The sequence below is a fragment of the Bidens hawaiensis genome, unplaced genomic scaffold (assembly GCF_021521415.1).
Source record: "Bidens hawaiensis isolate Kalapana, Puna unplaced genomic scaffold, B.hawaiensis_p1.1 tig00022910_1, whole genome shotgun sequence".
Lineage (NCBI taxonomy): Eukaryota > Viridiplantae > Streptophyta > Magnoliopsida > Asterales > Asteraceae > Bidens > Bidens hawaiensis.
The window spans coordinates 170,678-193,719 of NW_027493586.1; the positions used below are offsets into that span (position 1 = coordinate 170,678).

Here is a 23,042-nt window from a genome sequence, read left to right on the forward strand (position 1 = left end):
GGCTACTTTGTGACGCTTGGAAGATCCATCTTTGTCAAAGTTAGCCGATAGGAACTCCGATTATCTCTTAAAAGTGTTTGATATTGTTCCTTGACTAACTTTCAAATCGAAAGTTTTGTCAACCCACCAAATCTTGTTGACTGCAATATCTCTTATACTCGCATAATAGTTTTCGTTGTGATTGGTCATCGTTGCACCTCTCAGTTTAAAGGTTATAGTTGATGTGATTTTAAAATTTATCATTAGACATACTATAGTGATTAATCTAGATCTATGTACACTGAACTGACAAGTTCATTAATGTGTTAATGTACATGAGAATTTTGAAGATTCTTGTTTATGTTTTATTCAAATAGGTAAAGTGAACGGATATGGAAATTTTGAAGAGGTCGATTCATTAATTTGAGAATTGCTCACGAATATAAGCCAACTCTTTAAAGTAATAATTTATTAATTTATTGATATAATAATCTCTCTCTAAATTAATAAAATAACTCAGTCCCAACACTATTAATTTATAGAGGTTTTACTGTTCATAAAATAACCAATAATCATGGGTTAAACGATCAAACAGGAGTTCCGATGAATTGATGCTCTGATATAAGTTGATATCAAAAGAAAAGAAATATTGTACAAATTGCATATCCTCTCATTTACCTTCGTCATTGGTTAAGTACAACAGCAAACGACTAACTTGTTTAGTCAGTTGATACTTTATTTATTCAATCCATAGCATATCACCATGAATTAAAAGCCCAAATACAGATCAAACGACTGATATGACATGAGAAGAGGCTTTAGCATGATCCATTTAAACATTAGCATATGTTTCTGTTTATAAGATTCACACTAAACTTTGAAGGAGAGTTGATAATAGGAACTTAATTAGCTGCGGATTTGGAATTTATAAAACCAGCCACACACTAATCAAATCGAAGCTATCATAACAAGAATCGAAACAAAAATTGTGTTTTTTACTTTGATCTCTTGAGGGGAAGTTTACATCCCAAATTAATCATCAAAATGGCCAGACTGAAGCCAACTATAAACCAGAAGTAGACTCCTTAGACATAACTACATAGTACATACTTAGAATCAAAATAAAACTCAAACAAGTGTAAACTCTTATGATTCACTTTGGTCAACAAGTCAACCCAATTACAAATGTTATTTGATGACACTAAAATCACCAACAAATCAACAATGCAAGACTACAAATTTACAAGCAAACCTATACAATATTGACACAAGGCGCTAAATGAGTAGAGCAAACCTCAGGACTCCACATGTCACGTTGTTGATCGCGACTGGTGAGTGCTGTTGGTGCACCCAGACTTCAGTTGTCATAAATGCAAGAATCATAATTGTTTATGATAAGAAGTTGAAGATTTAGAGAAACATGTAGATAGACCATGGACTGTAGTATAAATATAGATTAGCAACTTAACTATAATGTAAAGAGAGATTAACAACTTAACTATAACACGGTACAAAACTGTTAACAGTTCTAAATTACATTTACCCTACAATCAATGGCCACTTGAATAACATGACCTCTAGAGGACAACTACTTGATACGATTTTCAAACATGAATTCAACCTTGTCCGGAACCAAATGGTTTCTCCTTGCAGTAATCTTCAAAACAGCACCATCCACGAGCATACGCTGTAACACTCGTGCTATGTTCTTCGTGTCATCAATTCCAAGATGATGACTTCCTAACAACGGTATCTTCAACTCATTCATCATTGTACGCATTCCAGCAGCCTAATATTGTCATATATGCACCAAAATCAAATCAAGTCAATTTTCTACTTATTACTTATTACACATCTAACATTTGAGGCTTACACAGTTGCGTATAGAGGTGGCAAATTGGTTGGGTTGGGTCGAAACGGGTCATGGGTCGGAACGGGTTAGGGTTGAAAAGGGTTAGGGTTGAAACGGGTCACTGAAAAAGGGTTGTTTTGATTCGAGTCGGAACGGGTTAGGGTCAACAGGTTCGGGTTAAACGGGTCAAGGTTGGAACGGGTCAAAACGGGTTTGGGTCAAAACTCGTTTAAGTGATTTTTCATTTCGTTTCAGCGCGTAACAGCTTGTTTAAGCGATTTTTCAGTTTGTTTCAGCGCGTAACAGCTCACTTAAGCGATTTTTCAGTTCGTTTCAGCGCGTAACAGCTCGCTTAAGCGATTTTTCAGTTCGTTTCAGCGCACAACAGCTCGTTTAAGCGATTTTTCAGTTCGTTTCAGCGCGTAACAGCTTGTTTAAGCGATTTTTCAGTTCGTTTCATCACGTAACAGCTCGTTTAAGCGATTTTTCAGTTCGTTTCATCGCGTAACAGCTCGCTTAAGCGATTTTTCAGTTCGTTTCAGCGCACAACAGCTCGTTTAAGCGATTTTTCAGTTCGTTTCAGCGCGTAACAGCTTGTTTAAGCGATTTTTCAGTTCGTTTCATCACGTAACAGCTCGTTTAAGCGATTTTTCAGTTCGTTTCATCGCGTAACAGCTCGTTTAAGCGATTTTTCAGTTCGTTTTAGCATCTAATAGCTCGTTTAAGCGATTTTTCAGTTCGTTTCAGCACTTAACAACTTGCTTTTGCGATTATTCAGTTCTTTTCATCACTTAACACTTGTTTCAGCATGTTTTTGTTCCGTTGTTGTCGACTTTTCAGTTTCGGTTAATTTGTCGATTTTTTTTAACGAGGACAACGGACGAAACGTTTTAGTTTTTTTACATTTTTTGTTTTAGTTTTATTTTTTGAGTTATGATTTTTTTATTAATTTTTTTTAAATATTTTTTGATGGTTTCTATTAAGATCAAAATCCCTCAAAAAAAAATTAAAAAAAAAACAAATAAAAAATCATAACTCAAAATATAAACGAATAACGAAAAAAGTAAAAAAACTAAAATATTTTCGCCGTTATCCTCGTTCATAAAAAAAAAACGACAAATTAACCGAAACCGAAATGTCGACGAAAACGAATCAAAAACCTTAATCGACCCGTCTAGTGCGAAAACTCGAAAGAAACCGAAACCCAACCCGTCCAGTGCTAAAACTCGTGTCGGCACGAAAGCTGATCCGAGCCGAAACCTAAACCGATATCGTTTAAATCTAAAACCCGTTTCAACCCAAACATGTCACTTTTCCTTAAGACACTAACCCACATCGACCCATGTAGTTAAATTTGTCAACCCATTTTGACTCAAAAATAAGAATGTGGAATTTCAAGTGACCCATTTTGACCCATTTAATTAAAACCTATGACCCAAATCAACCCATTTGAATTTTAAAACAACCCAAATTGACCCATTTGGAATGGTTTGGGTCAAGGTTACCACCCCTAGTTGCGTACTCACCCGCCTCTTGTAGAAGTTGAGATATATATCCTTCAAGTTAATCCACTCCATAAAATATGAAGGTAGCTTCATTTTTGAAACTTTACATTGCTGGGGTATTTTCGTCTTTATATCCCAGTTCCCACTAGTGCACATAATTATAAATCCATAGTTTAAGTTAGCATATCAAAATCTTAAAAATAAAACTTTTAGAAGAATTATGAGATTACCAAGTTACAAATGCAGCTCGATTAAGTGAGCCATCAAGTTCCTTGCTGCACAAACTATGTTTTAACATCCATTCTTCAAATTGTATTATAACTTCATCGAATGGAATAGCCGTATCATGCCAAACACTGTAAAGCGGTTAGACATATTATTTCCTTCAAACTTATATAATATATAGTCGCACTTTTATTATGAACATTATAACATATAACTAACTATATAAGTCATTCATAATCAAATGAATGTGAGCATACCGGTCCACTCCTAGTTTTCCATATTTCCCTTCAATATATTGGTTAATTCTTTCTTCACTCATTTCTGTAGGCCTAACAAACCTGAAACAGAAATATTAGTGTAAATTTTCTTTAATATTAATCTACATAATGCTAAAGAAAACGGTGCGAAACCTGTGAAAGAAAGCTACAACATCCATGGTTCTTGCATCAATCATCAAAACAGGAAACTCAAGAATCTCAACCTTCCCCTCCAAATCAAGCACAAGAAAGAAATCTAAATGCTCAGAATGCTTGTTTACATACTCATCAACATTTAGTGAATGCTCCAATGCGAAACTATGATTGAATATCTGCAGGTGACTTGTATCCTGCATCTGTTTGATACAAATCATTAGCTTTCATGCACAATTATAACAAAAATTCATCGAAGGATCTCTGTTCTTGCAAAACGTTAAATACATACACCAATTTTTAGGGCTGCAAACAAAACGAATGAACACGTACAAGGCATTTTTCGTGTTGGTAATTTAAGAAAACGAGCCGGTTCATGAGCTGTTCACAAACACTCACCAAACGAGATTTCTTGTTTGTGTTCGAGACTTCGTTCGTTAAGGAAATGAATGTGTCTGTGAACTATTCACGAACATTTAATGAATACAAAGGATCTTATATTCATTTTAGAACAAATTATCCAAACATACTTGACATAGTTATTATCATAATTAGCGTTACAATTTTTTTAAAAATTAAAACAAGTAAAATAAAAATATATATAAAATAAAAACCTTCAAATGAACGAACACAAACCAACATAAATGAGCTATGGCGGCCTCAGCTCATGTTAATTCGTTTAACTTAAACGTTTATTAAACGAACGAACATAAACAAACGGTTGACCAACTTTTTGCAACCCTAAATTTCATCATACAGATAAAGATATATGAATCGAGTATCAAAATAGAGTGAATTTACCATAGTGCATTTGTCCTGAGTGTAATACAAACACATTGGCTTCCAACGAGTGCTCTTATTACGGTTTTCAGACTCATTAGATGTAATTACAGCTTCACTTGCAGACATTGAAGCAACCAAGGGTTCGTTTGAAGAGGATGTAATGAATCTACGGGTAGGTAAGAGTGACCGAGAAGAGATAGAGGTTATTGAAGAAGAAGAAGAAGTTAAAGGTGTGGCGAAGGAGACAAATTCTATAATTCGCCATCTTCAAAACCTCGCAAATGATATGATATTGATTCAATGAGACGATGATGATTTAGAAGATTGGTTTCAGATGTTTATCGACTGTTGCTTGTGTATATTGTGTGAAATTTGTAGAGCAAATTAGCCCCTATAGCTCGGTGGTAGAGCGCCAGTCCTGTAAACTGGAGGTCTGTAGTTCGATCCTGCATGTGAGCAAAATTTAATGTTTTTTTTACGTAAGTAGTTTCTAATAAGACTGTAAGCTCCCCTATTGGCAAATGCACCAAAGCTCCATTTGCAACCATATTGGTCAATTGTTTCATGTGTGGCTTTTATAGTGTCTTGATCCACCGGTGTCAAATGTAGCAACTATATTCTACAATCGTCGCAGGTTAGGTCGTTGTTTTATCAAGATTGGGAGTGACGAGACAAAACTAATCGGTTATAGATTAATTGGTTCGGTTTCTAACCGATTTCAAATTTTCAATGTATAGTGCAGTTGGATCGGTTTTGAACTTGGTTCTTGTAAAACTGGTTTCACTAGTGGTTCTGGTACCCGAATTTGTTTTTGGTGCACCTCTAGTGGGTGATTAGTTTTACTACACGACACAAATGCACTGAGGTCGGCCCGACATGTTGGGCTTAATGTGGTTGAATTATTTGCCAGTGATTATTGTGTAGGCGTTTTTTTAAGTTGCATGAGTTTTCAATATAACTATCTATATAATTGCCTACCATAAAATCCTAGGTGTCGTTCTCAGGTTGTTTCCCCATTCTCAAGAGCCACCAGATTGCTTGAATTATAAATGGAGGCTTCTCATGCATTTGACCCGAATTCGCGGGTATGAGTCTTACCAAACCCGAATAGTCTTTAAATGGGTTATAACATCTCAGTTAATTATAAAGCTATTTCATAAACAAACAATAATTTTCACAGGTCATGGGTCTTACCAAACCCGGATAACCCTTAAACGAGTTATAACATCTCATTTATTTGTGAAATAACCCCTTAATTATCAAAGAATAATTTTCACGGGTTATGTGTCTTACCAAACTCTAATAGCCCTCAAATGGGTTATAAGATTTCATTCATTGATAAACACTTACACTATCAAACCCTAATTTAATTTTTTTGCTTTACATGTTCTTCGTTGCTGGTTTATCATCTCCATCGTTGGTTAACTTCCAATACTACCCACCGTCGTCAACTAAATCAGCGCCTCTTTTTTCATTAGACAAATATTTATGTTCATGTTTGTACATTAAAAAAATCAACATGACCGCGTTCGTTTATGTTTGTTCGTTAAAAATCTAAAAAAACCTAAACATCTCAACTGATAAAACCCAAACGTTAAAAAATATAATAACAAACTAATATATATGTATTAAATTAAAACAAAACTACGTTAAAAAATAAAGTAATCATTATAAAATAACAAAACGATTAAAAACAAAACTTTAAATAAACTCCCGTAACACGGGAGGATTAAACTAGTTATCCAATATATGACATCAATTGTTCAACCTTTGACTACGATACATATCAATGTTGCAAATAGTTATCATAACTTTTGGGCTTGGCCCAGCGTCTCCTTTATTTATAAGGCGATAATTAATTTATTATGATAACTTTTGTGATATTGTAGTCTGTAGACATCTCACATGTTGGGTCCGGACAGGTTAGCCCATTGGCATGACCCAAGATCTACTTTATATTAATATAATAAATAAAATAAAAAAGCATAGCAGGAGGAAGGAGAGGGAGTTAGACCTCGTGTTTGATATGGTTGGCTTTATATTTCGCATCTCTACTCAGATAATGTGTTTCTCGTGGTACAAAAACCAAATTAGTAGTTTTACTGCCATAGATGAATTGGCTAGCATGAAATCATACCTAGAGGGCGTATATTACTAAGGTAGATAACTTCATAACTTAGTTTTATAGTCATGTGAAACAAAAAAACCAACAAACTAATTAAATAATATTGTAACTAAATAAAAATTTTGAATTACATCAAGCGTTTTTAATATGCAATTTAAATGGTTTAATAGGTGGTTATAAACTGATTAAATTGAGTTTTCTCATGTATAGCAACTTAACTTGATATTCACAAGGACTAACTAAACAAATTGTTTTTGTAACCAAATGCATTATTTGCCAAAACCAAAACATACACTTTAAACAGGAAATTTAATGAATTGATATAAAAGTTAAGTATCTCACTTTAGAATTTGTAAAGAACTAATTACAATTTGTAAAGACTTATGTGACTAAGGAAAGTCCATTTGGTATGGGTCATTATTAAAAAGTGAAAGGTCCTAGACTCTAGAGTAACTTTTGGGCATATATCATCATGGAACTTAATCCACAAAAGCTATTGTTATTATCTTTTATACATCCTTTAAAAATCGATTGAGCACATAGTACACTTTCGGCTGTTAAAAAATAAATCTATCTATATAATTGGCTATCATAAAATCTTATGTGTCGCTCTCAGGTTGTTCCCCCCCATTCTTTAGAGCTACCAGTTTGCTTGATTTCTAAATGGAGGCTTCTCATGCATTTGACCCGAATTCACGGGTATGGGTCTTATCAAACCCGGATAGTTTTTAAATGGGTTATAACATCTCATATATTTATGAAACTTTCATAATCAAACAATAATTTTTGCGGGTCATGGTTCTCACCAAATCCGGATAACTTAAACGGGTTATAACATCTCATTTATTTGTGAAATAACCTCTTAATCATCAAATCCCAAGAATAATTTACAAGGGTTATGGGTCTTACAAAACCCTAATAGCCCTCAAATGAGTTATAAGATCTCATTTATTGGTAAACACTATCATTAAACCCTAATTTAGTTTATCTCCTTTACATGTTCTCTGTTGCTGGTCTTTCATCTTAATCGCCGGTTAACTTCCGATACTACCCACCATTGTCTACTACATTAACATCCCCTTTGTCATTAGACAAGTATTTGTGTTCATGATTGTTCATCTAAAAAAATCAACATGCTCGTGTCTGTTTATGTTTGTTCGTTAAAAATCTAAAAAACATACATATCTCAATTGAAAAAACTCAAACGCTAAAAAATATAATAACAAACTAATATATATGTATAAAATTAAAACTAAACTACGTTAAAAAAAATAAAATCATCATAAAATAACAAAACGATTAAAATAAAAACTTGAATAAACTCCCGTAACACGGGAGGATTAAACTAGTAAACAATATAGTACGCTCTCATATTCCGCGTAACTCCGTAAGGTTGTGGGAGTGGCAACGTGGCGGGGATGGATGTCCGATGTCTCGCTCGCGTACAAAACGGTGTAAAGTGGAGCATTCGGATATAACATGTCCAAAATTCTTTTGTAATTTTTTTTCTCTTGTTTCTTTAATAAAATTTTATTACAATTTAACTTAATTATTCTCCAATTGCTCGTTAGTTGTAGAAAAACATTGAATAAATAATTATGTTTCTTTTCTTTTAATAAAAACCGAGTTGTACCTTCATACTCAAGTATTTGTTGGTCAAGCAACTGAGTCATTTGGCATGGATTATGGATCGCTATTAGACTGTTTACAGTGGAGGGGCTTCGTCGCCCCTTCACGTCATTGCCACATAGAAAATGAGGCTTCGAAGCCCATCTCCATAATACTCCGCTATGGTTTAAAGCGTTTTACCATGTTATATATATATATATATATATATAAACGAAAACCCAAAAATTCTATATGTCGCGATGTGGTCGCTCCCCCCTTTTTTGGAGCCACTAGATTTGCTTGATTTTAAAATGGTGGTTTCTTATTAATTAACCCGGTTTTGACCCGTTTAAGGTTTAAATTGCACGAGTCATGTTCTTACCAAAGCCAAATACACTTAAAATGGGTCAGAACACCTCCTCAATTCTGGCCAAAACTACTACTCTCTATCAATTTGGTGATAACAGAGAAATAGCTCTTTAAACGGGTCATAACTTCTCAAAAAATCTCACAGGTCTCTTTCTATCTCTATCAATCTCAATTCTGAAAAGCTTAAACACAACAATTAACTTCCAACCGAGTCGTCTGCTTTACAAATTAGAATTGGTGGTCATTCAATAGGTTGATTCCTCAATTGATTCGAACAATTCATGTCTCTATTTGATTCCTCATCAAGCGACATCAATATCCAGTAAACGATTCATAAGGTATGTTCGATTTGTATTTCATAAATACTATTAAGCCTAAATATTTGATTTCATGTTGCATCTAAACACTAAAATGATTCGTGCTCATCAACAGTACGAACCCTAAAACATTGACTTCGATTTTCATCTAAACTATAATCGCTAATGTTATTCGTATTTAAGTGTGTTCATATAGTTTTCAGAATGAAGGGTTATACGGCTTCAATCAATTATGCCATTAAGTTCTACTCAAGAGAATGATTCTTTTTAGTTTGAGCAGTCTTCTGATTGAGTTTATATTAATTTGAAAATTGTAACCATTTTCAATAGTTTTGTAAATTAGTGAAGTTTAATGTGTTTGAATAAGTGTGTTTGATTTTAGCGATTAGGTTTTTAGGTCGTAGTATAGCAATTTGACAATTTGTGTTTTTTGTACAGAGAATTTGTTCATTACAATTATTTGGATGATTGGATCTTATATGATTTCTGTGAGTGGTGTGTACAGTTAGGTTCGGTTATTAGTGAAACCGAAGCCATCAGTTAATTGACTTTATTAACCAATCGATTTTCGATTAGTTTGTTGGTTTCTGGTTCGGTTCGGTTCGGTTAATAACCAAAACCAAACTTAACCCTTTACCTTAATTTTAGTCATATTGAAAGAAAATTAAAGTCTGATTGTGATTTTTGGTAAGCATTTGGGATTGAGTTGGACATTTGTTGATCCAAATACAAAAATGACACAATCTCTTTAGAGATCATATTTATATTTTTGTTTTATATTACATGCTATATGAAATAGCTGCATAAACTAGCTTCTTTTTGTTTGATGTTATTTGGTTGCAGTTTATTCAAACAAAACTAGCTGAAAAAGTGGATTATTGATTCATTGAACGCATAACAGGTTATGCTTCCATGGAAGCTTTGATTCAAGGTATGTTACTTTACTTTGCAAAATATGTATTTCTAAACGCAAATTAGCACGTTTACAGTAAAGTAGTTGGTTAAGGTGGTACATGACAGAATCGTTCGCACGCAGAGTCACAATTTACTGTATAGTGTGCGTGATTAAAATAACCAATTATACCAGATCATGTACTATTGAAAGTAATATATGGAGGTGTAAATGCAAGCGATGTAAAGTGTATGGGCTATAGATGGATTATGCGACGTTATTAATAAGTCTTGCAGTTTTAAAACTAATTAAAATGAGAAAAATAATAATAACTTTAAACTATAAAAAGGTGCAGGGACTTTATTGTTAAAGTTTTGAAAGTTAATGGAATCTTGATATGTTGTGTCTCGTCTTATTGGCCTTGGAGTTGTTTATTATATAATATTAATATATTATAGTTGTTTTTTGTTTATGAATTAGAAACTAAATTCCAGATTGACAACATTTACTTTTCACCACCGAGTTTATTATACCAGGCTGCTGGGTCTTAATTCCTCGTATAAGAAAATGGTAAATTGATAATGAATATTGAAAAGACCAAATTTGTTACTGATTGTGATTGTGATTGTGACTAATTGGTTATGTTTTAGTTCTTGCAAGTTATGAAATGTAACTTTAGGGCTTTGTTAGTCAACCTCAAAACCACTGTTTCTTTTTGTGAGTCAAATTTTGTCAAAAAAAAAGTATGTTTTTTTAATAGATTAATTGTGTACCATAAAGTTTGTTATATGGGTTGTGTTAGCAGGCACCTGAACATGGCACGAGTTTTTATAGGTTGACATGAACATGACACGAAAGTTGGTTTCATATGTGTTTTTTTAACATTATAGGCGGTAAAAATTAGATAGAGATGCGAGAAATTTGACCCAAAAAGTGGGAAAGGTTCAATCTTTTTTGTTGGAATGGCATTCAAAAGCCCAAAAAGAATCAGTGAAGCAAGTGGAAAGTGGACATCGGAGGGTACATTTGCAAACATTGAAGGATCATTTGCAACAATTGGAAACTTAATGTCTAGACATAGAGCTGCTGCAAATGCTGCTGACTTGCTGAGTCTAAAGAACATATTCGGGTCGACCCGCCTTATATTGAATAATTTTTTAATCAATTAAATCCTGTGTTAATATACCTATAGGTTACTTTTCACTCCACCCCTGATTGAATCTTTTGGATGGGAATATGTATTCTACATGTTTGGCATGTTTGGAATTATGCGGTAAGGTAACAAGATTTTGTCTTAAATTAAGTTTTTTTAGCGAATGTTGATTAATTTGTTTAGCTTTAAATTTTACGCTTTTTAGGGGTTTAGATTGTCGCAGAAGACCAACCTCGGACTCGACATTATCCGACCAACAATTTTTTTTGTTATTGTTGTTTTGACCCGTTATCCAACCTGTTTGACCCACCGATTCACATAATATTTGAAAAGGTGGAATCAAATATTGATTCATTGTACAGTCTTAAATTTTTCATGCAGTCGTAATAACTCAACACTTAAATATTAAAATTAACTTCTATTAACATTAGTGATTTATTCAAAGGTATTAAAATAATGGGGGTTTTTTTAAATATCCGAGTTGGCCGTGCGTGCGCTTAATTTTAAACGAACAAACCGAACATGCTTCGTTTATGTTCATTTGGTTTATTTACAGGCCTATTCCAAAGCATATGTTTAAATTTAGTTGGATTAAAGAGATTTTATTCGTGTGATTTTGTTATCGATTAAAATAGTGTGTCACGAACTACAAAACCAACAAGCCATCCACCACCATGTATACATCCGTCAAACAATAAATTTTATAGTTTATATAAATAAATTTTACTTAACAAAATGAAATTTCACAATACCAAAAGTTAATTGGAGGAAATTGGGACTATATACCATTAGCGGCTATTCGACTAGGAATCAATCCAACCCAACTATAAACCTACATATCTCAATTGAAATAGCTCAAACGTTAAAAAATATAATCAAGTAACAAACTAATATATACGTAATAAATCAAAACAAAACTCTGTTAAAAAATAAAACAAACCATTACAAAAAATAAAATAGAAATACAATTAAAAACAAAACCTAAGTAAACCCCCGTACCACGGGGGCTAAAAGCTAGTATATATATATATAGGGGTGAGATCAAATGAATACTCTTTTTAAAGAGAAAACTTAAAAACTCTAAAATAATTATTTGTAACTTTTAAAAAAAAATAGTATTTTTTTTCTCATTATTCTTATATGTTGATATTGTTCAAAAAAACCAAAAATAAAAATAACAAACTCGTCGGTTATCTCGTCGGTGTAGTACACATGTGTAATAGTGTGCATTGCAGATATGCAAGAGTGTTGTATTGTATAAAATACAACACTATTGCACATATTTAATACACAATTGTATATATATGCAATATAAGACTAATACACACATCGAATACACATTTGTAAGGCCCCCATCCCGGTGCCCTACTTTAGCGTCAGATTTACTCATAAACATAGTTCTTACAAATCAGAGTTAATTTAAACTTTTCGCGGAAACGTTAATTTCAACTATTCGTTAAAAAACATTCAATATTTTCTTTAAAACCATAACATAAAACATCATATTTAAAATATCATTTCTTCCATATTCAGATGACAGCCGTTCAATCCATGCCATGTGCAATCATCATGCTAGCTCTTTAGCTTGTTCACCTGCGTGCATACTAAAAGTCAGCTACGCTGAGTGAGTTCTAGTTAATCAAGCAACCTACCATACAACCATTACATGCAATTATATACGTGTCCGAAGACACATAGTCCGCTGTTTGACCCGTTCACCTTACCGCTTAACCACTTGTCTGTCCCCTACGTCTTAGCCACTTGTTTTACGGGAGCACATAGAGGCTTGCCCTCCCACGCACTCACGTTATGCCACTTAATAACGAAGGCACGTATAGGCTTACCCTACCACGCACTCACGTTATGCCACTTTAATAATAAAGTCACGTATAGGCTTACCCTACCACGTACTAACGTCATGCCACTAACACCCTTACTAGACCCTTGCCACTTCTATCACACTCTACCTCTACTTGTCTACAACACACTTTCTATCATTATTACATAATAACCAAGTTACATCATAACATTTACACACACTAGTAACCACTTGGAGATCATTCCCACTGGCGGTACGCGCAATATCCGAAGATCGTTCACGCACCGACAAACATTCATTCATAACATTCATACTTATTATCACATCAATCCTTATATCATACACTTACCACTTAAGGTAAGTGTATTCACACTTTACATCGAGTATGCACACAACCCCGAAAACATAACAAGGAAATGAGGCTAAAAACTCACCTGAAATCGGTTACGTTCACTGTTAACGGTTATTCCTTTCTTTAGCTGTGCGCGACTAACTGTATAACAATTACATGTATCAATTAACTATCACTACCCATATCGTGTTTCTAGTTTAATTATAACCCTCAATGAACAGGGGTCCGGGGGCAGCGCCCCTGGCAGCGAGGTTCTAGGGGCGGCAGCCCCAGCAGGGTCCAAGGTGGTATCAGAGCCACTCTTGTGCTGTTCGGGATGGTGGTGCAAACCTCATCAGCGACGGTGAGTCCCTGGGGGTGTCGTGAGGTACACCTTAGGCAAATCCCACATCCTGAATGGGATGGTGGGGCAAACCTCATCGAGGATGATGAGTCCAAAGGGGGGGGGGGGTTTGTAACATCCTAGGCAAATCCCACATCGGTCGTGGACAAGAGAGATTCTTGGTTCATAAGTAAATTCCCCGCCTCTTAAATCACCAACGCGTTTTGGGCTTAATGGTAGTGGACGAGAGGAGCTCCACAGTTAAGCGTGCTCAGCTGGAAGTAGTATCAGGATGGGTGACCTCCTGGGAAATCTCCATCTGGGCAACCAAAAACAAATCCGTGAGCTCTTCGTGGGCAGAGCGGACAATATTGGTGGTGCGAGGGGCCGGATGTTACAACATTAGTACGCATGTGTAACACAACATTAATGCACATGTGCACTATATCAACTTTTATTTATTTTTTTTATATTTTTTTGCATATAACAACTCTGCTACACATATACAATACACAAATATTTAATATATGCAATTAAACACTATTGAACATAAAAATACATAGTAATACACATGTGTAATACAACAGTATCGCACAAGAATACATATGTACATTACAACGTCTTTTTCTTTGTTTATTTTTTTTTACCTTTTTCGAGTGAAGAGTAACAAAATATAAAAATAACGGTAAAACGGAAATTTGATTTTTTTTTTAAATTTTTAACTAAAAATAATTCTTTACAGAGTTTTAAAGTTTTCTTTCTAATAATTAGTTTCTCTTGGTCCTCTCTTTATATATATATATTCATATATAGCGGTGGGATCAAGAGAGAACTCCTTTAAAAGAGAGAACTAAATTATATCCATTGATTTTGGATGATCAAGGGCTAAAAGTAAAAAAAAGAAAAATAGATAAATAAATGGGGTTTTTTAAGAAGAGAGGTAAAATTAGGATACTTTCCAAAACTGTACAACAATCCAATCCTCTCTCCCGTTCGTTCTTCTCATCACTCATAGCTAGGGTTTTCATTTGATAGAAAGAAATCTGGCAGATCTCAAGCAAATCGTCCGATAATTTAAGAGAACAATATGAGAATCAAGTGAATCGATCTCAAACGCCATCAGGTAAACCTTATTTCACATATTCCGATTGTGTTACACATAAATCAATAGTAGACTCTATTCGTATATGTTTTATTGTGTTAAATTTTCAATTGGGAACAATATATCGTAACGATTACTAAAGGAAGTCAAGGACAAATCATATGCTGACATTAGTTCATTTATTTGCTTATTATTGCACATATATAGTACACGAATCATGTTTTGGGCTGCACAATTTTTAGATATGTTAGTCGAACACAACAATTTTAGAGTATGTGTGAATATATGGTTATAATACATATGTGTATTACATTATAAACTAGCCATGTTGACGCATCTATTTGTATTTGTTGATTCTTGCACATATACACGAATCATGTATTTGACTGCAGATTTTTTAGATATGTTAGTCGAACACATGCAACAATTTTACCGTATTTGTTAATATCCAGTTATAATGCATATGTGTATTACATTATAACTTAGCTTTGCTGATTCGTCTAATTGTATTTGTTGATTATTGCACATTTTAAAGAGAGAACTAGAGAACTCCACTAGAACGATTGATTTTACTTGATCAATGACCAAAAAAATAAGGAGGGAAAAGAAAAAAGATGGGGTCTTTTAATGAGGGAGGGTAAAATTGGAATTGCACAAAATATGAACTATCATTCATCAAGAGTCGTGCATCATCTTATCGCTGGCCAATAACTAAGGTTTCTTCAAAGTCACCCTTTCGATCTATTTCATCAAATTGATGACAAAATCAAGCAAAAAAACTTAGAAACAATAGCAGGTAAACGGGATTAATCATTCAATTTACACTTGAGCATTGTCAATTAGGCGCTATTTCACACCAATACTCTGTTTTTTTAATGAATAGAAACATATTGTTGATGAACGCTAATTACATTGATTTTTTATGAAAGTTATGAATGATGTGTATATGTAGTGTTGCACATTCATAAATGATGTTCTTACTGCATATTTTTAGTTATATTTTATATATGTAGTGTTAAACATAGTAATGTTAATGTTACCATACATGTTGAGTATGTATATGTAAATAAACATGTTTTGGTTTTTTTAGGCTTAATTGATCAATAGAAGCTTAATTTATCATTCGATTCGGCATGCCCTCCAACTGTTCGATGAAATGCCTAAAGGAGCTCGTTTTGGTAATCACATGCTTGCTTGATTACTTTTGCAAAAATTTTGTTTAGAACTTAAAGTTACTTATTTGAATAAATTTGATAATCGGTACTTGAATCATAATCCACTGTCATGTTAACTTTTCTACATAACTAATACAACTACATTTTGCTAAAATATTTGTATATTGTTTTAGACTATGACATTGCATATGACACAGCCATGAAAAGAACACGGGGTAAAAGAAAAAAAAGAAGGTGAAACAAGGGAAGCTAGTGGACAATGAAGACGATGCTGATTCTGAAAATCAACGGTGAATAAAACAGTTTTGATGGTAGGCTTTAGATATTTTATTACATATAATGCACATTGTATTGTGATTTCATACATTCGTATCAATGACCTTATATATATTTCACAGACATGAAGACCACAAAAGGCCACGAAAAATGAAAAAAATAACATTACTTGAGAAGGAATACAAGCTTGAGGAGCATGGGGAGGAAAATGATGATGAAGATGACCAATTAATAAAATATGATAAGTTATATGCAGCACCGATGCATTAAATATATGCAACACTGAAACATACACATATGCAATACTATATTTCATATATGTTGTACATATGAAGTGTTGATGTATAACATTTATGTAGTAAATAAATGATGTACTTTAATGCATATGTTAGTTATATTGCATATATGTAGAATTTGAAGTGATAATGATAGTGTAATTGTATATGTTTAGTTGTATTGCGTATGTGTAATATGTATATTCGAACTTAACAATGTCAATGTAGCCACATATATTTATTAGTAATAAATATATGAAGTGTATCTGGAAATTGTGATAATAATGTTAATGCGACATTTGTTTAGGTATATTGCATATATACAATATTTCCGTTACATATATTTTTAAAGCACTATTATATGTTTGTATTAATTGCGTATCACATATACGTATTACACTAGTACTACTATATTACATATTTGCAGAACTATTGTATTACGTATATGCAGTACTATTGTATTACATATAAACACTAACTATTTATTTAGTTTATTTATAACCAGGTGATGGAGTTATGGTGTAAAGCGGTTCCACAAATCCCATTTATAACGTGGTTTAAAAAATCAACAAGCTGCAGATTGGTGGTCTATGACATTCCATCAACTCGTCCCTTTGACCCTGTTTCAAAACCCGGACCGACCCGTTAGTAGATGGTCTAATTCCAATCCAAATCGTATATGTTGCACGCTCCTATATCGAACAATATAATTTTGGAACCATTACTAACACATTGTATTAAAAAATAAGTATGTAAAGACTACAATAACGACCAAAGCATTCATAATCCCAATGTATCTTTCTTGTATAAATATTTAAAACAAAATAATTTACTTCTCATCTATATCTTGCTCGTTACATCTTGTTAATATGCATGCATCAACGCCTGCTTTATGTGCACGCTCATTACTTGATGGAGTAGATTTGTACAGTGGTGTAGTAGGCCACCAAAAGGGACTATGGTAATGGTAATTTCGTGTATGTGGGAACAAAACTTTACCCATATATGTGACATTCGTCAATTTCGGGTCTCGATTTGTATTCGTTTTGTAACATTTTATTATGTAAACCGAACCTTATAATATAATCAAAATCATGGATTTTATGTTACAATATTGTTTCATACTTGTTGGGTCTTGAAAACATCCTTTTCGGTCCTTAAAAAGAGTAAAAATCACTTAAAACGAACTTCGGGGACCAAATATGCCATTTTTGAAAATTGGGAAAAGCTGGTGACCAACCCCATCGCGCTACGCGATGGGAATGACCTATGTGGTCGCGTGGCGTGACAGGCTGCAGATCAGCAGCCCGTTAATTTGTTTGTTTGTGCTTTGTTTTGATCCTTTTTGTATGAAAACTCTTGTGTTTAACACCCATATTTGACCACCAACATTACCCTATATATACAGCCCCATTTCCCTTCATTTTCCCCTTCTACAACTCCAAAAACTCTCTCAAATATCAAAGACCCAAGGTTGTTTATTTATGTGTTCTTGAAGGTTTGACTTTCAAAAGTCAAACTGAGTTTAATCTTTCATTCTAATTAGCTTATATACTTGATTATGGTGGTACAACATATATATAATATAATACCCCTTGTTACCTTTTGTAGTTACTTCTCCGATTCCGGTCGGTGAGGTTTCGGACCTTGTAAGGCAAGGCTTTATGGAGGACTTCGTGTCCTTGATATATATATATATCTATATAACTTGTTTATACATATTAATCTTGCTTAACTTCTGCTCATTTTAGTTTGTTTCTTGTATTTTACAAGTTCCATGGTTATGAGTTCTAAGAGTCTATGCTTCGGTTTAACCGTAAATAGCTCTAGACTGTAAACCGAACTTTTGTTTAAACACTTTGTTGTTAACTTTTTGGTTGCAAAACTTAAGTATTTTTATTTGTACATTATTATACAATTTCTTGGTTATTTGGGCATGTGGAAACAATCTAGGAACTTGTTGTGAGATGGAACCAAACCAATCCGATTTTTACTCGCTTAAGACACACATGTGTGTTTTTAGCTATCAAGACTTGTATATTTCTTTAAAAATAGTTTACAAGCTGATTTTAATTATTTTCTTAGGTACTTTGAATTGTTGGATTCAACTTGATCTCATAACATAGTTTGGACCGACAAAACCGAACACTCGCTTAACGTGCGTTGTTAGTTCTAAAACAATAGAATTACATACTTGGTTAAGTCTTAATAAGTTTTATTGAGTTATCTCATAACATTCATTATTTTGGAAATGTGACTTTGGGTTTGACCAATTATCAAGACCCGAAACAACAACCCGAACACTCGTTAAAGACCCGTTTTAGTATCTTTATCTCAAAGGAACTTGCATTTTTGTATTTTTCCCACCTTATTACTTAACATATGTTAAGTAAATATTAAGGTTAGATACTTTAACCCGGTTTCGAGCAAACTTACATTTTTAAAGGGTTATTATTATAAATTCTTAAATAGTTACATTTTTAAAACCTTGAACTCTAATTGTTTACTTTTCTCAATAATTATTTTATTTAAAGATATTCAAGACAACCTTTCTAAATCCAAGACTTCTTTCCTTTTAGGATTTTTTTGTTAAACTCGTCGTTCCGGCAAATCTCCAAATTATCATCATTCAAGTTTATTACTTGAATGTGAGTACTTTCATACCCCGTTTTTCCATCTTTTGTTTTGGGGTGACGTTTCATACTTATCTAAACTAAATGCTTTATACTTGAGTCTTAAACCACAAACGTTGTTGTATACTTTACTTAAATAATTGCTCGATTTGGTGTTCTATGATTATATGCCTATGTGTTTATCGCTTTTGGTTGGTGGAACTAAAAAATCCTAGTCTATTTAGCATCCCCTTATAGCAAGGTGTCGTTAACGCAATGCAATTAACGATAACTATAAAATCCTAGACTATTTGGCATCCCCTTATAGCAAGGTGTCGCTAACGTAATTCTATTAGCGATTTTATCTATTTATCCAAGTTATTGCTTTTATTTATTGTTTCGTATACAAGTTTTGTGGCTTTTCATTACTATATATATATATATATATATGTATATGTGCTCAAACTTATGAATTGCTCACAAACCTTTGTGTTGACAAACTTTATTTTATGAAATGTTACAGGTTTGCATCTAGGTTGATTGTGGAGTTGAAGGAAACGACATTGATACCTTTAGGATATTTAGCAAAAATGAACAATATTTGATTTGCTATATTTTGTTATATTTTATTGTGACTATCCTTTGAATATTGTTATGTGACATTTTCGATGTTGTGAAATGAAATGAGTTTGTTAAATATTGTTGCTTTATATAGTGTCATGCGCTTATGGGCAATCGTTACACCTCGGCATGTTCCGCCGCCTTTGGTCGGGATGTGACAGATTGGTATAAGAGCTTTGACAATAGGATAGGTGGTTAGACGTAACGACCTAGAATTGTTATGCTTAGGGTCCTATACGTGTGCTTATACGTGTTTACTCTTTAATTGATTGTTCATATCGCATGTTATTTATAAACTTGTTTAAAATTCACCAATATCTTAAATGTTCACATACACACACTTTCATAGTATTTACAAGGTATCCTTACCTTAAAACGCAAAAAACTAGATTTTCATTATATTTTATGGATTACAAGATTAACTTGGATCCCGTTGTTTCAAATCCCTTAAAGGTTGCGTTTATAACGGGTTTGTAGCCATCATAGAAAACGAGACATTATAAAACGACCATTTGACAAAAAGATTCCAAGGATCAAAGGTGATTTACTTACCTGGGATGGTTGAGTTATAGTGCTCGTTTTCTAGGCCACAAATCGTGTTATACATGTCAATTCTCTAAGTAGTCGAATGCGAGCGTTCCGGTCGCCATCCTAATTTTCGGTGTTTAAACAATAGAACTACGGTGGTTCGTGGACTAGTGTTTTGACATGACGTTGTATCTCGATTTATTGTGTTATTATCGCTATTTGAGTCGAAAACATGAAAAGGTCGCGGTGGTTCGTGCACATGTTTAGACTCCAACGTGGTGTTTTATAAAAATTTTTAGTGTTGGAATATCAAGTCATGGTGGTTCATGCACGATTTTCCGACTCTATAAATCTCAAAATCTCAAATTTTCAAGCTTTAACATCTCAAAATCATTTACGTTTTGTTTACGGTTTTGTTATTCATATACAAAGTTTTACATTTTATCTAACACTAACATCTTCTCCTTACTAACTCTAGGTTTCACAATCAAATAAAAAATTGAAATCTTATTTTTATTTTGAACACCCTTATATCCATATCTTTTTACCCAAAACTTATCCCATTTTCTTTATAGTTTTTAGCATGCCTCCGCTAAGACACCAACCGCGCAAGAACTCCAACCGACATATGGCTGCTTTCGTCGCCAAACATATGGCCGCTGTGATTCCCGAACTTATAACCGAAATCCAAGCTACCCAACCCGCACCTGTTGTTGCACCCGTTGAACCCAAACCCGCATCCAACTTGTATAAGCAATTTACTAGTGCCAACCCGTCCAAGTTCCTTGGAACCAACTGTGTGACTACCTTGTTGCAATGGTTCGAATCGATCGAGAGTGTGTTTCGACATAGCGAATGCCCCGAAGCGAAAAAAGACAAATTTTGCTTCAAGCATGTTTAGAAAGACCGCTCTAACATGGTGGGGTAGTGTTATGCACCTCCAAGGTTCGGATACGGCTATGACTCTTCCATGGGCTGATCTCAAGGCGCTTATGATGAAGAAATTCTCTCCCAAACAAGAGCTCCAAAAGCGTGAGGAAGAATTTTGAAACCTAAAGCAAGATAGTGGTGATAACGCCGCTTCTTCACTCCGATTTCACGAGTTGAGCATTCTTGTCCCTCACTTGGTTACCCCGACTGAGCGCGAGCTTGAAAAATACATTGGGGGTTTTCCAATGCAAATCCGGGACTCTGTCATGAGTAGCAAACCCGTGAATCTTGAGGATGCCGTCACTTTAGCCGATGCTCTATCAGAAAATCATGTGAAGGCGGGTACTCTAACCCTTAAGAAACCGAGTGAGAAAGCAAAGCCCGAGCCCGCACCGCAAGCCAAGGTTGAACCCGCACCTCAAGCCATTAACTACTTCAACTCATACCGTCAAAACAACAACAACAACAACATGAAGAAACCCAAATCCAACTACCGAAACTTTGTCGTTACCTAACCTCAACAACAAACTCAAGCTCCACCACTAAACCGAAGACCCTATACCGGGCGACCGCCCCGCTATGCAACACTTGTCAACTTCACCACCCACCAAACATGCCTTGTCGCCATTGTACCATTTGTAACCGACTTGGTCACCTCCACACCACATGCCGATCCGCCAAACGAACCCAACCTAAACAACCTAACCAACTAAACCAACCAAGAACCTTTCCCCAAAATTCCCAAAACCGATATGCACCCTACCAACAAAACCAACCCCAACAACCCCGAGCTTGCTTCAATTGTGGAGATCCTAACCATTTCCGCAAAAATTGCCCACGTTTAACCTAACCAAGCTCAAACCGTGGCCAAACCTTACTATCAAACCCAAGCCTACCAAGTTCAAACTTACCAACCCCAACTTCCCCAACTCAATGCACCACTCATCCAACCCATCCAAGCAATCCAAGCACCACCTCCACCTCCATAACAAGCACCTCAAGTCAACCATGGTAATCAAGGACGAGCTTTTATGATGAACGCTAATCAAGCTCAAGTGGCAAACGATGTCGTGAACGGTATGTTTTTTTGTGAACTATCATATGGCTTCTATTTTATTTGATACTGGTGCCGATAGAAGTTTTATATCTTTGAAATTTGAGTCGAAACTTGCTATGCCTCGAACAAAGCTTTCCCAACCGTTTTCCGTTGAAGTTGCAGATGGCAATTCTATTACCACAATTCCGTCATCAGCGATTGTTCTCTCATTCTCTTCAAGCACAAATTCTCCATCGAGATCTCATCCCGATGCAAATGGGAAGTTTCGATGTCATAGTAGGCATGGATTGGTTATCTTTGCACCGTGCCAAATTCGTTTGTTTCGATAAATTCATTCGCATTCCGCTCGTCAACGGTAAAATTCTCAAGGTTTTCGGCAACACTACTTCTAGAAGACTTAATCTCATGTCGTGCGCTCAATCGCAAAAGTACTTACACCAAAAGTATGTTCCGTTTCTAGCTCTTGAAGTGACAAAAGACAAAAAGGAAAGGAAAATCCAAGATATTTACGTTGTTCGTGATTTCCTGGATGTCTTTCCCGATGATGTCACCGGTCTTCCTCCCGTTCGTCCGATTGAATTCCGTATCAATCTTGTGCCCGGCGCGATGCCCGTGGCCAAGGCTCCTTATCTTCTAGCCCCGTTGGAAATGCAAGAATTATCAAACCAACTCGAAGAACTTTCCGATAAAGGCTTCATTCGTCCGAGCTCTTCTCCTTGGGGCGCTCCCTTTCTCTTCATGAAAAAGAATGATGG

General features: G+C 34.6%; 1 pseudogene across 1 annotated transcript; it reads right to left on the reverse strand.

Annotated features, from left to right (window-relative positions):
• Positions 1–1,400: 1,400 nt before the first annotated feature.
• On the reverse strand, positions 1,401–5,022 carry LOC143566555 (putative exonuclease domain-containing protein At3g15140; annotated as a pseudogene). The gene is made up of 6 exons (XR_013141253.1): positions 4,773–5,022; positions 3,972–4,174; positions 3,819–3,899; positions 3,567–3,692; positions 3,358–3,481; positions 1,401–1,768 (listed from the first exon to the last, which is right to left on the reverse strand). The product of XR_013141253.1 is annotated as a putative exonuclease domain-containing protein At3g15140 (transcript).
• Positions 5,023–23,042: the final 18,020 nt, after the last annotated feature.